The sequence below is a fragment of the Macaca mulatta genome, chromosome 5, assembly GCF_049350105.2.
Source record: "Macaca mulatta isolate MMU2019108-1 chromosome 5, T2T-MMU8v2.0, whole genome shotgun sequence".
In the NCBI taxonomy this organism is placed as follows: Eukaryota; Metazoa; Chordata; class Mammalia; order Primates; family Cercopithecidae; genus Macaca; species Macaca mulatta.
The window spans coordinates 96,646,114-96,652,590 of record NC_133410.1 but is presented as its reverse complement, the minus strand read 5'-3'; positions in this window follow the sequence as shown (position 1 = coordinate 96,652,590).

Below are 6,477 nucleotides of genomic sequence, written 5' to 3'. Positions count from 1 at the left end.
ACAACACTGCCCAAAGCAATTTATACACTTAATGCTACTCCTATCAAACTACCAATGACATTCTTCACAAAATTAGATTAAAAAACTATTTTAAAATTCATATGGAGGGCAGGCATGGTAACTCACACCTGTTATCCTAGCACTTTGGGAGGCCAAAGCAGGCGAATCACAAGGTCAGGAGTTCAAGACAAGCCTGGTCAACATGGTGAAACCCTGCCAGGTGTGGTGGCGAGCACCTGTAATCCCAGCTACTCGAGAAACTGAGGCAGGAGAATCGCTTGATCCCAGGTGGCAGAGTACAGTGAGCCAAGATCAAGTCACTGCACTTCAGCCTGAGCAACAGAGGGAGACTCCATCTCAAAAAAACAAAACAAAACAAAACAAAACAAAAAAACAAAACCATGGATGGAGCTGGAGGCCATTAGCCTAAGCAAACTAACACAGGAACAGAAAACCAAATACCATATGTTCTCACTTATACATAGGAGCTAAACATCAAGTACATATAGACACAAAGAAGGGAACAGACACAGGGGCCTACTTGAGGACGGAGGGTGGTAGGAGGGTGAGGATCGAAAAACTATCATTGGGTATTATGCTTATTACCTGGGTGACAAAATAATCTGTACACTAAACCCCCATGTCATGCAATTTGCCTATATAACAAACCTGCACGTGTACTCTTGAACCTAAAAATAAAAGTTAAAAAAGATATATGAGATCATGTCATGCTTCAGGCTCAGAATCCTCCATTAATTTCTCATCTGAAACTTAAAGCTAACGTCCTTACCGTGACTTTACAAGGCCATATGTAATCCAGCGTTTTGTCCCTACAATTACCCACTACCTTACTACCTGTATAAATCAGGCTTCTCCAGAGAAGCAGTAGGAGATTGTGTATGCACACATTTATATATATGCACAGCACACACACACACACACACACACACATGGACAGAGAGTACGTCAAGAAATTCTGAAGTACAGATGTACTTCAAGAAATTGAGGAGTTGGCTTAAATGATTGTGGGAGGCTAGCAGGTCTGAGATCTGTAGGGTAGCCTAGAAAGCTGTAAACTCTTAGGTGGGAACTGAGGGTGCAATGTTGAAGCAGAACCTCTTTTTACTCAGGGAAACCTCAGTTTTGCTTTCACAACCTTCCAACTAATTGGTTAAGTTGGGATTATAATTCTTTATAATCCACATTATAAAGAATAATTTCCTTTAGTTAAATACTATTGAATATAGCTGTTAACCTCATCTACAATACCTTCACAACAACACCTAGATTAGTGTTTGATTGGATAACTGGGGACTATAGCCTAGTCATGTAGACCCGTAAAACTAACTGTCGCACTAGCCTCACCCTCATTCAATTTTCTCCAGCTACACAGGTCCCCTTGATGCTCCTCAACCCACCAGGCATGTTTCTATTTCAAGGCCTTAGTATATTACTGTTCACTCTCTCTAGATGCTCTTCCTCCAGATATCTACATAGCTAGCTCCTTCTTTCTTTTAAGTCTTTTTGCTTAGTTCTTTCTTTTGAGGTCTTCTTACTCTATAGGTAAAACTGCAACCCTACCCCACACAGCCACACCCTACAAGATTCCATTTCTCCCTCTATTCTCTATTTTTTTCCTTAGCATGTATCACTGTGGCGCATTCTATATATTTTGTTTATTTATCTTCTTTATTGTCTACATTGACCCTAGAGTGTTCGTTTCCCAAGGGAACAGTTTTGTTTTCATCTATTTTGTTCACTGGTATTACCCAAACACCTGGAATAGTCTCTGAAACAAACCAAGTGTTTTCTATATATTTAATAAATAAATGCCTATGTATCGTATTATTCTGTTTCCTTAATGTCTCGTTTGCCACCACCCTCATTCAGGCCACTGTGACTTCTGGGCTAGAGGATGGCAATGATGATGATGATGATTTTGAGACAGGGTCTCACTCTTAGGCCCAGGCCTAGAGTGCAGTGGCACAATCTCGGCTGACTGCCACCTCCACTTTCTAAGCTAAAGTGATCCTCCCGCCTCAGCCTCCTAAGTAGCTGGGACTATAGGCATGTGCCAGCATGCCCCGCTACTTTTTGTAATTTTTGTAGAGATGGGGGTCTCACTATGTTGCCCAGGGTGGTCTTGAGCTCCTGAGCTCAAACGATCCACCCACCTCGGCCTTTCAAATTGCTGAGATTATAGGTGTGAGCCACTGCACCCAGCCTGGTCTAGATTAATGAAAAGCTTCCTAACTGGTCTCCCTCCATCTATTCTTGTCCTCCCTTCAATGCATTCTCCAAACTGCAGCATTCCTGGGGTGTGCATCTGATGGTATCGGTTCCCTGCTCAATACCTTTCACTAGCCCTTACTGATCCTATGCTCTGAGTGACTGAGCCTTCGCTAAGTTCTCTAACTTCTCTCTACCCGACACCCTGCTTCCAAGACAGAACTTCTTTTTTATTTTTGTTGTTTTTTGTTTTTCTTTTTTTGAGACAGGGTCACTCTGTCAGATTAGAGTGCAGTGGCACAATCTCAGCTCACTGCAACCTCCGACTCCCAGATTCAAGTGATTTTTGTGCCTCAGCTTCCTTAGTAGCTGGGACTACAGGCGCACGTCACCATGCCTGGCTAATTTTTATATTTTAGTAGAGACGGGGTTCCACCACGTTGCCTAGGCTGGTCTTGAACTCCTGGCCTTAAGTGATCCACCTACCTCAGCCTCCCAAAGTGCTGGGATTACAGGCCTGAGCCACCGTGCCCAGCCAGAACTTCTTATTCCTTGACCTCACCACAATCCCTCACCTCCTAGTGTTGGTATACATGGTTTTCTATATATGGAACACTCTTATCTCCTTCATCACCCGTCTTACTCCCCTCATCCTCAGGCCCCCATTTATAGCTCACCTCCCACTTCCATCCTCAGAGCTGGGTAATTTGCCCTTCCTGTGAACTCCTGTTACTCCTTATATGCAGCTGTCAAAACACTTTGCATCAGGCAGAGAGTACAAGAGGTAAAAGGACAAGAGATTTCTGTCTTCTTAAGGAAATGGGGAGCCCGAAAACCGAGGTAATCACTGTAGACTAATTTGGCTGTAAAATATGGAAGACAGGATGATCTTGTTGAATATTTTTATAATGGGAGAGATCTGAAAATATCTGAAAACAAAAGAGACAACTTTTTGGCAGGAAGAGTTTGGAATAAACAGAGGAAGAAGAATGAGGAGAACAAGAAAAGAAAGATTGAGAACCAGACTATAGAGACTGGGACTCTCTCTTTGGTACTACAAGGAGGATTGGTATGGAGTGATGAAGCAAGAGGTTTTATAAACCAAAACATGCCAACGCTCTGCATGAAATATGAGTTTGGGGTTTGCGTATTTGGATAGGGGTTTTGGACCCTCAAGGAGAGGTTTATATGTCTTTTAAGAATACCTAATACTGCGTTATCAGTTTGGCAGTACATATGAATAGAACCCTTGACAATGAACTAATGAACCCCACCAAGAAGGAAAATAAAAGAGTATGTATTTGAAGAAATTATATCCCCAAACCTCTACTTATCAGATTACTACAGTTAGCCTAAACAAACAGTAGATTAATGTGCATAATTTCCATAACTTCCTCACTTTATGATCTTCAGAGGAATGATGGCTTAGTGTTGACCCTTTGTACAAAGATAATTATTCTTACCTGAATAAAGATAATTACATTTCTAAAACTGGTAGGCAGATGGCTCTCAAAAGGGACATTAATGAAAGAAAAACAAAAAGCAGACAAAAATTTAGAAAATGTCTTATTTTAATAAGATTCTAAATGCTATGGATGATTTTAACTTAGTTGAGAAAATTTTACTGAAAGCATCTCATCCTAAAATGTGAGTGAAAGACAAATTAATGATAAATTTAAGATGCCTTCATTCTTATCAGTGGGAAACTGACCTAAAATGCGATCAAAGCAAATTAAACATTTTTATTTGTTATGAAAATCTGTTGAAATGAAGCCAATGATGTCATAAAGACATACAAACAAAAAGTCTCTAAAACTTAGGGAAAAAAATCAAGGGGGGGCCAGGCGCAGTGGCTCACGCCTGTAATCCCAACAATTTGGGAGGCCGAGGTGGGTGAATCACTTGAGGTCAGGATTTTGAGACCAGCCTGGCCAACATGGCGAAACCCCATCTCTACTAAAAATACAAAAATTAGCTGAGCATGGCGGCAGGTGCCTGTAATCCCAGCTACTCAGGAGGCTGAGGCAGGAGACTCACTTGAACCCGGGAGGCGGAGGTTGCAATGAGCTGAGATTGTGCCACTGCACTCCAGTCTGATGACAGAGCAAGAATCTGTCTCAAAAACAAACAAAACAACAACAACAACGACAACAAAATCAAGGGACAAAGTGTATGTTTCTAGCATTGTTGGGACAAATATGAACCCTGTAATTGAGGAACATGAACATTCTGTCCCATAGAAAACAAGCAAAAAAAAAAAAAAAAAAAAAAAAGCTCACTATGTCTCACATGAAATAAAATTTCTCAGCAACCAAACTATTTGAGAACAATGTTAAGAAGTGTTGTTCACTGTCTCAAAGATTCTTAATTCTTGCATAATACAAATCTCCCAGTGGGTAAAATAATCTAGATTCCACTGTAAATTTTAAAACCGCCTTTCAAAACTGCATCAGTACTGTATTGATTTAGATAGCATTAGTCCCCCTGGTCTGGCCCCCTCTGAGCAAGCTGGATATTCAAATTATAGGCATTCAATCTGAAAACAGATGCCTGCACTGCAACCCAGCGTGAAGTCTGATCTAAAGCACCTATGTTAATATTTAATAGCTCCATATACATGTCACAGCAAACCTGCACGCAGAAAGATATAACCAAGTACTATTTTTTTTTTTTTTTTTTGCCATAAATGTATCCAAGGTTCAAACTTAAAGAACCAATCACATTGTCTCCAATATAATATAAGTATAGGCCAGGTCTCAACCTTAGTTGAGGCTACTCACATTTGGGCTAAATAATTCTTGGTTTCAATGCACAGGGCTTTCCTATGAATTGTAAAGTGTTCAGCAGCTTCCCTGGCCTCTACGCATTAGATAGATGACAGTGGAATGCCTGAATTGTGGCAACAAACAATGTCTCCAGACATGCCAAAATGTACCCTGTGGAACAAAAGTAGCCCCTAATTGAGAACCACCGATCTAAGTTAAAAGTTGAGGCTCCAGAATCAGGCTTCCTGGGTTTAAATCCTCACTCCACCTCTTAAAAAACAAGCATAAAGTTGTTACTTTACGCTTACAAATAAGTTACCTAACTTGCCTGTACATCAGTTTCCCCATCTGTACAATGCAGATTTTAATAGCACCTACCTCAGATGTATCTTGTGAAGATTAAACAAGTTGATATGTAAAGCCCTTAAATCAGTCCATGGTATATAGTGATTAACACATTTGAATTCTTACTATAATTATTATTTGATTTATATAACCATTCACTACTTGCAAAACTATTTCATAAACATATTATCTTATTTGATCCTTAGAGCCACTTTGTGTGTTGGCGTATGAGAGAAGGTTGAGGTTGTTATGCGTTCTGAAGGTCTATGTTGGGTAATGTATACTTTTTAAAAAAAATATCTATTTTCCAGTTAAGGAAAATGTAGCATGGAGAAAATAAACAGGATTGCTGGAAGTCACACACACGTAACACACAATTTACATTTTAACTACTTTTTAATGTACAGATCAGTAGCAGCAGGCACATTCACATTGTTGTACAACCACCACCACCATGTTCCTGTGGAGCTTTCCTCATTGCAACTGAAACTCCATACACATTAAACAATAACTCCATACACATTAAACAATAACTCCCCATTCCTTTTCTCCTCATCCCCTAGTAATCACCTTACTACTTTCTGTCTCTCTCTGTGCATTTGACTACTCTAAGTACCTCATATAAATGGAGTCATACAATATTTATACTTTCGCATCTGGCTTATTTCACTTAGCATAATGTCTTTAAGGTTCATCTATCTAGTAATATGTGTCAGAATTTCCTTCCTTTCTAAGGCTGAGTAATATTCCATTGTATGTATATATCATATTTTATCTGTTTATCTGTTGATGAATACTGAGGTTGTTCCCACTTCTTGGCTATTGGAAGTTGCTATAGGCTGCATGTGTTCCTTCAAAATTCATATTATGCAATCCTAGCCCCCAGTGTGATGGTTTTAGGAAGTGAGACCTTTGGGAGGTCATGAGAGTTCTGCCATGGGAATAATTGCCCTTAGACAAGAGAACATGGAGGGTTTCCTTCCTCCTTCTGCCACTTGAGGTGACAGTGAAATGACAGCCATCTATAAACCAGGGAGCCAGCTCTTACCAGACAAAGAATTTGCCAGTGCCTTGATCTTGGACTTCTTGTGAGAAATAAGTTTTTGTAATTTATAAACCAGCTAGTCAATGGTAATTT